Raw genomic sequence first — 11,620 nt, 5'->3', positions numbered from 1 at the left:
AAACTAGCCTCCAGCACACCCCTTACACGGCCATGTTCCAACTAGACATGTCCGGCCTCGCTCATTTCTCTTATATTGAGAGGGGACGCACATGTCTAGTCAGCTTGTGACCGCTTGTATGCAAAACACATACTTGCGGTCATGCGCCCACTGCTCCTGGCGTTGGTACTGGAGGATCCTCACAGTGCGCACACATAGAGTAACTGCAAATTTAAGAATTTTTTCTGCCTGTAAGACCCCTATAAAGTATTTTAGCAAATTTTAGTTTAGATTTTGACAACCAAAGCTTTTTCTGTCTAACTGGACAACAGCATTAAATCTCTTACTTTGACAATTAACAACACAAAGTTTAATATACGTTACTCTTTGAATTTCTTTAAGGATTTTCCTATGACAAACAGCTGGTGGTAGGTGTAAGGGTCTGGCTGCCAAGAAGTCAGACCCCACTAATAAAAACTTGTTGGCATCCTATTAGACGCTACAGTGATCCTGCCAGCAGTTATGGCTACAGATGTCTCTGTGAGTCAGACTGCCATTTCCAGAGCTAGTCCAAAGAGCCAAAAGCTCGTTCCTGATAATTGATTAATGTCAACAGATCCTTGGACAATGACAAGAGGACCCTCCACGCCCTCTGTGTGCACATAAAAATTTGTCAGCAAGAGAGGTAAACAGGGGACGTGCTGCCAACAATCATGTAAAGTGCATGCAAAAGGGAACGAAAGTTCTTCCACAACTGATGATGAAAAAATTGTCAAGGTGGACACGGTTTAATTTTTAACACCTCAATTTATAGCAAACAATAACAGTTCATTAAATCTAAAATATGTGCAACCTTTTGAAATTTTTGATATTTGCAAAAAAACTTTTGAATAACCATCTGTAACACATGAGAAATCAGTCTGCAGACCTTCTATTCAGTTTTATTCCTTTCATTTCATGAAGTCTCCAACAGATTTTCGAAAGCTATGCTGGTTTTACATTTGTATTTTTCTATAATACCTCCGCAGTTTGTTTGACCTGTAAAAGAAAATATATCCTTTCAGCCAAAAATTAATGGCACGGTAAGGTATTTGTAATGGCACAGACGTTATATCATCATTTTCTAAGTAGTTTCAGGTAGTCTCAATGCATATGGTGACACTACCATCTACTGGCTGGACATTATATCACAACCTCAAAATCGTACCTGCAAAAATAAGTATATTGCTTCATTTTTCTAAGGTGAATTGTGACAATATGGTCATTGAGGCGAGGGTGCAACAATGTTATATATATATATTGTGGATGCTGCAGAAAAAGAAATAGAGTTTGGCAGGATGCCAGGTGTCAGGATCTAGACAGGGATCCAAGAAGTATCGTTTCTGCAAATTGAGATTCTGGTTTGGCTATTATCCTAAGTCATGTGACAAGGCTCGTTAAAGGGTCGACATTGACTGTTAAGATTGCTACTTCCAATAGATGGCACTAGAGTTCTAGTCCTCTTCCTCTCTGAAGAGACAATCAGGATCTAGACAGTAACTAGTGTGGCAATAATGTAGTTAAACATGAAAATGGAGCTGCATGGAGCACATAGCCACCGACAGGACATGGTCAACTGGAAAAAGGTCATCTAGCATGAAAAAGTCCTCAGAATCGCCAGGATTTACCTTGAAAAGTTTTGAGATCTTTTTCTCATTCGAGAGGGGTTGGAGCAGGCTGTGAATAACATAGTTACCGACAGTATACTTGGCAATGTAGGGTGGTTTTAGTCCCATTCTAGCACAGAAATGCCCATTTTTGTGTAAACCTCACCTTATTTTAGCCTGGGAAGCTGCAGATTTGTTGGGACTGTTTCTGAATAATTAGAACAGTCCTGGCAAAAATCTGGCTAATTGGTATGTATGAGGTATGGTCATGACAATACTACCTGTACATAAGTAGCAAAAGCTAAAACAATGGTTAGTTGCAAGCTAATGAATTGCCGCACTGTAAATAGTCATTCACTAACACGTAACAAAGCTCGGTTTACCCCTTGCTGCATCTGGATCACTGTAAGATAGCTCCTGCATAGACCCAGTCACATTTACATTATGGTGATATGACAAATATTTTAATGTTCATTGATCACAGCCTTAGTAGGAAAGACTCTTGAATCACAGTTATGGGCAAACATCACATCCATCTCATTATTTTTGGAAGATAAATTTTAAATTGGGAGGTAGTTTTTTCCTAGAATTGTTTCTATTAACAAAATCCACGGTCTCTTTTTAAAATGGAATAATTGATACAGGAGATAAGTATTTATTAAAAAGCAAGAAAAACACATACTACACTGTCACCACTAGGTGGCAGTAGATCTCTATCCATTTCCTTCTATATACTTATAGCCAGTGTGTGAGATACATTGCAGTTTTTTATGTTATTTGCCAGTTTTTCATTTGCACCTTACTCTTTTAATTTTACCCCTTTTGAAGTCTAATTTATATTTATTTGTATATTTGTTTTTTTCATGTTGACCATTGTGGGCAGAGTTTATGGTTTCCAGATGTTTTTACCTGATTCCTCATTTGCGACTCTTTGAAAAGTCACAAAATTTGTCTGAAATGTACTTCAAGTCGCCTGAAGTGATTTTATGAAACATTCGATTTTTCTATATGAAAAGTTGCCTTTTGCATTATTTTCAAGAATTGCAGCAAAAACAGAACCAAATGCAAACAAAGAAGAGACGTTTCTTAAAAAAAAAAAAAAAAAAATGATTAATTTTGGCCTTAAAGTTAATCATCAGCCAGTGATACGTTAAGGAGGCACTCCAGAAAAAAAAAAAATTCCTAATCCCCTAGCAGTATGTATGTAGTTGCATTAAATAATTACCAATCGCTGTCTTCTCCTGTTCACAGGAGGTAAATGTTTAGAGAGTTTTCCTAAAAATCAAACGTTATCGTCTATATTTAGTATAAATGATAACTAGAGATCGATAGGATCCCTAGAAATCCAGAGAACAGGACTCTGTAATCCCAAGAACAATGCTATACAGCAACCTGTCTTGAGTGGAGCGGAGGACTGCATGCTTCGCCCGGGTTAATAACTGCTGTTAGCAAAATAGAATGTGTTAACAAAAATTTATTCTGCACACAAAAACCACAACACAAATAGATAGAAATGTAATTAATAAAAGGCAAAAACTAAGCTAATAGAAGCATTTCACAACATATATTTCAACACCAGAGATATTCCACACAGATTTAACTAAATTGGCCAAGTAATGTGAAGTAATCTTCTACTACTTATTCGAGAGCCTTTTGATAAACGACATTCTTAGCTTTTCCTTCAGGTGCAAAGACGAACAGATTTTGTTTGGCTGTTCCAACTCTTGAACAGGCCACATAAAGTTGACCATGAGAAAAGCATGGAGATGTTTCTTGGTCTTCACATATTTCATTGGCCCATAATGCAGCTTTTCTTTTCGCATCGGCTGACATTCGTGCCATGGAATTCCTTTTCTTATGAGGCATTATGGAGGTAAAAATAGTCTGTAACTGGCAGTTTCTATATCCTCTCACATAGAGGTAATGTGACTGTCATCAGCCTTTCCACCAACACACCCTAACTGACATGCTATTACCTCACACAAGCTTTGTTATACTGAGAATGTCCTTTGTTGCCTATATTAACCAATCAGAGCTCAGATTAATTAACTGTAGCAAAATAGAAGCTGAGCTGTGATTGGTTGCTATTGGCAGCCTGTTAAATCCCCAGCCAACAGGAAGTCCTCCCCCCTGGCAGTATATATTAGCTCACACATACACATAATAGACAGGTCATGTGACTGACAGCTGCCATATTTCCTAAATGGTACATTTGTTGCTCTTGTAGTTTGCCTGCTTATTAATAAGATTTTTATTTTTTGAAGGATAATACCAGACTTGTGTGTGTTTTAGGGCGAGTTTCATGTGTCAGGTTGTGTGCGTTGAGTTGCGTGTGGCATGCATGTAGCGACTTTTGTGAGATGAGTTTTGAGTGGCGACATGCGTGTAGCAACTTTTTGTGTGTCGAGTTGCATGTGATAGGTTAGTGTAGCAAGTTGTGTGCAGCAAGTTTTGCGCGTTGCGAGTTTTATGTGTGGTGCGTTTTGAGTATGTGCAAGTTTTGTGTGAGGCAACTTTTGCATGTGTTGCAACTTTTGTGCATGTGGCAATGTTTTCACGTGTGCAAGTTTTGCGTGTGGCGAGTTTTCCATGAGGTGAGTTTTGCACGTGTGGCGAGTTTTGCGTGAGCCTAGTTTTGCATGTGGCGAGTTTTGCATTTGGCAAATTTTGCTCGTGGCGACTTTTGTGTTTCGACTTATGTGGCGAGGTTGGTGTATGTGTGACGAAATGTGTGCTGTGGTTGGTATATGTGTTTGCACGTGGTAGTGTGTGGCGCATTTTGTGTGTGTGTTCATATCCCCGTGGGTGGTGAGTATCCCATGTCGGGGCCCCACCTTAGCAACTGTACGGTATATACTCTTTGGCGCCATCGCTCTCATTCTTTAAGTCCCCCTTGTTCACATCTGGCAGCTGTCAATTTGCCTCCAACACTTTTCCTTTCACTTTTTCCCCATTATGTAGATGGGGCAAAATTGTTTGGTGAACTGGAACACGCGGGGTTAAAATTTCGCCTCACAACATAGCCTATGGCGCTCTCGGTGTCCAGATGTGTGACTGTGCAAAATTTTGTGGCTGTAGCTGCGACGGTTCAGATGCTAATCCCGGACATACATACATACATACATACATACATACACACACACATTCAGCTTTATATATTAGATATATGTGACTGCTGCAAAAAATCAAGAACGACGATCATGTTTCCGGCAGTCCCATTAACAATGATGAAAGCAAAGACCGAGCATTTGCACCTGTGCTACATTCAAGACGGGACTCTACAGAGCTCTGACATTAGTGTTCTGGAGCCCCATTCTCTGGATTTCTGAGGGTCCCAGTGATTGAACTGTAGGTATATGAACATACTGCCCATGTTTCACTATTGAAGAAAACAGTTTTATTGTTGTAAAATGTTATGTAATGCAATGTGAACTGTGATATATAGTGTGACTTGTGATGTGCATTAAAGGTGATAGCGAAACTGATAGTGTGTAGTTTGACCATAGGGAGAGTTAGGTTTAATGTTTGGGACTAGCCCAGGGTGGGAGTAAGTTAGTTGAAGAGAGTCAGATAGGTCCTGGAGTGCATAGCAAGTGGACTTAGATTCACTTAGGTCCAAGATGAACAGTGCTGCATTCTGGGGTGTCCCAAAGTGAGAGGAGACCGAAGTATAGGGATAGCAAGTTGCAGAGAAGAAGTGGATAAGAGTTGGAGTGACCTTACGGAGATGGGTCTTGGGAGAGGACTCCAAGCAGAAAGGCAGAGAGTTTACAGCTGAGAAAGTAACAGGCCTAGACAGAACTGAGTACAAGAGATGAATAGATTGTCCCGGGCGGTATGTTCCAGAGTGTCAGAAACCTTGAAGTTAAGATTGACCATATTGGCAACCAAAACGGGCAAGCAAAGGACTCTTGTTAAGCAGGACTATAAAGTTAAAACTGGGTTGTGGTGAAGTAGTGAGAAACAGTGGAAGCAGAGGATCAAGAGAAAGAGGAAAAGAGGAAAAGTGAAGTGTGAGGGCAAAAGAGGAGGAAAGAAAATGTGTGGAAAATGCTTCAAGTTCTAAAGGAAACGTTCATAAGACTGTGTAACCGCTATCTCTTGTACAGTATATAATCCATACCGAGTACCCATTTAGTAAATAGTTTATTTTTTGAATTGTGGTCTCTAGTGATGATCAAGCATTAAAATGTTCAAGTGCCTGGTACTTGAATTGAGCAGGTTGGATGCTCGGACGAGCTTTACTAGAGTACCGAATATAAAGGAAGTCAATGGGAAACTTGACCATTTTTCTGGAAGATCATGAAATGAGGGCCGAAGAAGCAGAAAAATAGCTGAAATGGATGGAAACAATATTCAAATGGAATAGGAACAGCATGGGGAAGACTCCTGGACACGTGTCTGGCTCCCAGGTCACTGCTGGGAACAATGTTGTCAGAGTATTACTCAACTTTTATGGACTGACAAAAAAACATACAAAACTGATGAAAGATAAAATTTTACAGGAAAAAATGTTAGGAAACATTCTTTCCTGTATGATGACTTGTCTGTGCGGCGCCCCAGGGTCCTGGTCATCACAGTGGTATTGCTTTCCTCTCAAGGAGAGTGATGCTATGTTTGAAGGCAATGAAGGAGAACTCTTTGTCAGGTAACACAATGCATGCAACATGTTCACACTCCAGACCAGAAGGGGGAGCTCTAAGCCTGTTTAAGGTGAACTCCCCAATAAGAACATCCTGATCTGGAGGGAAAGAGTTGAGTTCCTGTCAGGAAGACAGAGGGGAAGGAAGCAGAGGAGCCCTGTGGCCTGAAGCGCTGCAGCTCCTAGGAAACAGACGGATAGAAAGCAGAACATACTGCAGCAAGCGTGAAGGAAGTCAGAGCAAGGGAGAGGATACCAGAAGGGGACCAGCCCTGCACAGGCTGCCTCCTTCTGAGGCGCAGAAATCCGGTAGCCAGAAAACCGAGGGAGTAAGGATCGCTATGCTTTACTTCAGAGACCGGCAGGACAGCTATTTCCATGTTACCTGTCTGACCTATACCCAGGAGGCACAGTGGCAACTCTCAGAGGCTGGGGCATGCTAGAGTACCTGTAAAACGCCAAAAATTGCTGCCAGAACTGCCGCCATTGCCGCACCGCGTGGAGCGCGAGGGGGGAGGAGACGTACCTTTGTGGGCAGAGCTAGCCAAAAAGAGTTCGAAGCAGGAAGAAAAGGTGCCGCGCTGCTGCCTGGAACGCCAGAAGTGAAGACGTCGTGCAGCGCAGCCGAAAGAAGAGACGCTACAAAGAGCCGAGCGGAGCACCAGAGGAACCGCTGTTGATTCCGGAGAGTAGCCCCGTCTTCTGCCAGGTTAGCGAGGGGGAAGAACAATGTCTAACCCGGGAAGGCAGCCAGGCACCACCCCAGCTACAGAGGCCATCATGCCCCTCTCCATGCCGTACATACCTGGAGCAGCCTGGATCCTGTAATATTCTGGAGAATCGCATACGTTAGCTGACTTTAAAGAAAGACTCTGCAGCCTGCTTGAAGTTTATCCCCTGACAGAGCCTCAGAAAGTTCACATTGCAACGAGCCAACTGCTTGGAGCAGCCATGAGAGAGGTGAAATCCTGGCCAGCTGTGGATAAAGGGACTGTGCAGCGGAACTTTGCTCAGCTTAAAACCACCATTGACACCCGCACCGCTACAGAAATCAAGTTGAAGTTTTATGGGTGCAAGCAGAGGCCGCAGGATAGCCTATGGGACTATGCCCTTAATCTCTTGGATGCACTGTGGGCAATCAGGCAGGTTGATCGTAACAGCGTGCAAGATGAAGACAAACTCTTAAAAGAGCGGTTCATTGAGGGACTCCTGTGCAATAACCAAAGGGCCCAACTGCACCTCCTGGCCATGCAGAATCTGGACCTAGCCTTTGCGCAATTCAAAGACAAGGTCATCCAGGTGCTACAGGAACGGCAGCTCAGTCGTGCAGTACCCCCTAGGCATCAAGCCCTCACGTACCACCAGGAGGTGGCGCCAGATGCTCAAGTCCCTGCTGAGGCCGATGCCCAGATCCGTGAAGACGATTCTCCCGCAGGACTACGCCTCCAGCTGCAGGAGCTGATCAAGAACTTTGCTGTGCTAGCCCAGACCGTGCAGTCCCTACAGGAGGCCCCCAAGAAGAAGATCAAGCTGGCTTCCAGACCGGAGGATGTTCCCTGGTGACAACACAAGAGGATCCCGCTGACCAGAGGAAGAGACAACGATCGTTATCATCAGGACGGACGACCCATCTGCCGCCGCTGCAATCAGGCAGGCCACATTGCAAGGTACTGTCTTTTAAATGAGCGACCCCTGGGGCTGAAGGCCAATCCCCAGGAGCAGGACGACCAGGCCCACAAAACTGGAGAGCCAAGTATGTTGGAGGATGACCTGTTCTCCCCATTGTGATCGACAGTATCCCCATGAACGCTCTGTTGGACACTGGTTCTCAGGTGACAACTATGCCTTGCATCCTTTATAAACATTATTGGGCTGATACAGAAATTACTCGTGGCCCTGATGATGATTTCACCATAGTAGCCAGTAACGGTCAGCCCTTACCACAAGTGGGATACAAAGAGGTCACCATTAAAGTGGGGCGGGTAGAGTTGAAATCCCAAGGGATAGTGGTTGTTGATATTGATCGCCGTGAATGTAAGCCTATGATGACCATTGGTAATAATGTCATAGAAAATTGTCTTGCAGAGGTTATTGTCTTATTACAACAGGTGGCCGAAACTGCTGGTTCCAGTGAGCAACGTGTTTTGCAGAAAGAAATCAGAGCTCTGGTACAGAGACAGCATGTAGAACTATCTGGTGGAGAAATTGCCCGTGCCACAGTGAGTGATTCAATCCCCATCGCAATACGCCTCATGAGTGAAATATTAATATGGTGTCGGGCAGCAATAGGCCTCAGAGGTAAAGACTACCAGGCCCTGGTAGAACCTGTGTTCGGATAGTAGGCCCACAATCCTGACAGCCCGAGGGGTGGTTGAAGTCCGCAAGGGGAGGGTGCCAGTACTGTGGAGTGAAATAGGTCCACCTAACCAAATATGCCACACTTGCCAAACTGTTTACTGTTAATAATAATGTGATACAGGCAACAGAACCCTTGGTCCCGTCCAACCAGGCGGAGGACAATGGATCTGCAGGACAAATGGAAGATTGGTGTCAGAAATTACACGTAGGCACTGACTCTACACCATCACACCAAAAACAAGGGGCTTACAGGGTGGTCCATGAGTATGAGAGAGTATTCAGTAAACACCCACTAGATTTTGGGCAGGTAAAAGGGATTCAGCATCATATCCCCACAGGAGATCATCCGCCCATCAAAGAGAGATATTGGCCTGTACCCCAAGCCCATTATCAGTGTGCCAAATACATGTTATGGGAGATGAAGGAGGCTGGGGTAGTTAGAGACAGTTGTAGCCCCTGGGCAGCTCCATTAGTCCTCGTCATCAGGAAGAAGGATGGCACGATGAGAATGTGTGTTGATTATAGGCTGATAAACCGCATTACACATAAAGATGCATACCCACTGCCCAAAATAGAAGAGTCATTAGCTGCTCTAAAATATGCTAACTACTTCTCCACCTTGGATCTCACCAGTGGGTACTGACAGGTTCCCGTAGCAGAGGCGGACAAGGAAAAGACGGCCTTCACCACACCGATGGGTCTCTGTGAATTCAACTACATGCCATTCAGACTGTTCAATGCCCCAGGAACGTTTCAGAGGATGATGGAGTTCTGTCTTGGACACAAGAATTTTGAAACCGTCTTGCTGCATCTGGACGATGTCATCGTCTTCTCCAAGACTTATGAGGACTATCTGGAGCACCTGGCCGAGGTGTTCGAAGCTCTGTCTAGTTTTGGTCTAAAGGTAAAGCCATCCAAATGCCATCTGCTAAAGCCCAAAGTGCAGTACCTGGGCCATGTGGTGAGCGCCGAAGGAGTGGCCCCAGACCCTGACAAGGTCTCTGTGATCAGAGACTGGCCGAAGCCCAGCAACCTCCATGAAGTCCGGCAGTTCCTCGGGTTGGTAGGCTACTACAGAAGATTTATCAAAGACTTCACCAAGAAAGCCACGCCACTACAAGACCTGCTAGTGGGCCAATCCAAGAAAACCAAGGGTAAGAATACCCCATTTGACTGGGACGACGGACTGGAGAGATCTTTCACTGGTTTGAAGTTGGCTCTGACGGGAGATGAGGTACTGGCTTACCCTGAATATGACCAACCGTTTGTGCTGTGCACGGACGCCAGCAACAAGGGACTAGGAGCCATGTTGTCCCAGGTCAAGAAAGGCAAAGAAAGGGTAATCACCTACGCCAGCAGGAAACTTCGTCCCACTGAAAGGAACCCTGAAAACTACAGTTCCTTTAAGCTGGAGTTCCTCGCCATCGTCTGGGCAGTGACGGAGAGATTCAAGCACTACCTAGCCTCGGCAATATTCACCGTCTTCACGGATAATAATCCACTGACACACTTGGACACAGCAAAACTTGGTGCCCTGGAGCAACTGTGGATGGCCCGGTTATCCAATTATGATTTCACCATCAAGTACCGCGCAGGGCACAAGAATGTGAATGCCGATGCATTGTCCAGAATGCCCAACTTGCCAGAGATGGGAGAAGATTCAGAAACACTCGAAGAAATAGAATTGCCAGCTTTCCATCGTCCCAAGGCAACTCAGTATTTTCATCATGTGAGGAACAGGTACAGAAACAAGCCAGAAGCCACGCTGAATCCCCTGTCCCACCATGGATAGGCAGAGACCCAGGACAGTGACCCCGCGGTCCATCTGGTGAAAGAACTCCTGACGCAGGCAGGTTCACACCTTGGTCCAGATGATTCCCAAGAGACGAAACAACTGTGGAAGGAGAAAGGCAAGTTATTTATCTACGATGGTAAACTGTGCTGGAGAAACATCGACCCACGCACTCATGAGTTAGTTTGGCAGATAGTGGTCCCAAGACAAGACGTGCCAATGGTTCTGGTAGCGTACCACGATGGAGCAGGACACTTCGGGTGGAAGAAGTTGGAGAGTCTACTTCGTGGAAGGTGCTATTGGATTGGAATGAGAAAAGCCATCGAAAAGTGGTACCGAGAGTGTGGCCCATGTAGCCTGCGCAGAAAGGACCGTGACAGTCAGAGGGCTCTCCTACAGCCCATAGTCACCAAACAGCCACTTGAGCTGGTGGCCTTAGACCACGTGAAGCTAACGCCCAGCCGATCAGGCTATGTTTATGCTCTGACCATCGTGGATCACTACTCCAGATTCCTGGTAGTTGTACCTGTCAAGGATCTGACGACAAGAACAGCAGCCAAGGCCTTTCAACGGTATTTCTGTAGACCACACGGATATCCTGAGAAGTTACTTACTGATCAAGGACCAGCCTTTGAGGCGGAAGTGTTTCAGGAATTCTGCAACCTGTACGGATGCAAAAAGATCAGAACACCACCGTACCACCCACAAACCAACGGAATGTGTGAGAAGATGAACCAAGTAGTGATTGACCTACTGAAAACCTTACCTATTCAGGAAAGGAACTTATGGCCAGAAAAGTTGCCAGACTTGGTAGACTTGTGCATCCACATTCCAGTGAATTCCACCAACTGTACTCCAGCATACCTGATGAGAGGAAGATCCTGCAAACTACCTGTTGATCTAGACATGGGAGTCCTAACCCCAGGAAATACCTCATCTGATGCAGATTGGGATACAGAAAGACAGAAAAAGTACCGCCAAGTACAAGAATGTGTAGAAAGAAGTCTATCTCAAGCCAGACAAAAACAAGAGAAAGACTACAGCCAACGTGCTCCTTCAATTCCCTTGTCACCAGGTGAACAAGTGTTAAAGCATAAAAAGAGAATACACAAACTTGATGATCAGTGGGAAGCAGAAGCATATACCATCTTACCGTCCAACTTTGACAATACTAAAGTCTGTCTTATCAGCAAAGATGGAGGA

The sequence above is a fragment of the Ranitomeya variabilis genome, chromosome 1 (assembly GCF_051348905.1).
Source record: "Ranitomeya variabilis isolate aRanVar5 chromosome 1, aRanVar5.hap1, whole genome shotgun sequence".
Classification (NCBI taxonomy): domain Eukaryota; kingdom Metazoa; phylum Chordata; class Amphibia; order Anura; family Dendrobatidae; genus Ranitomeya; species Ranitomeya variabilis.
This window is presented reverse-complemented; position numbering follows the sequence as displayed.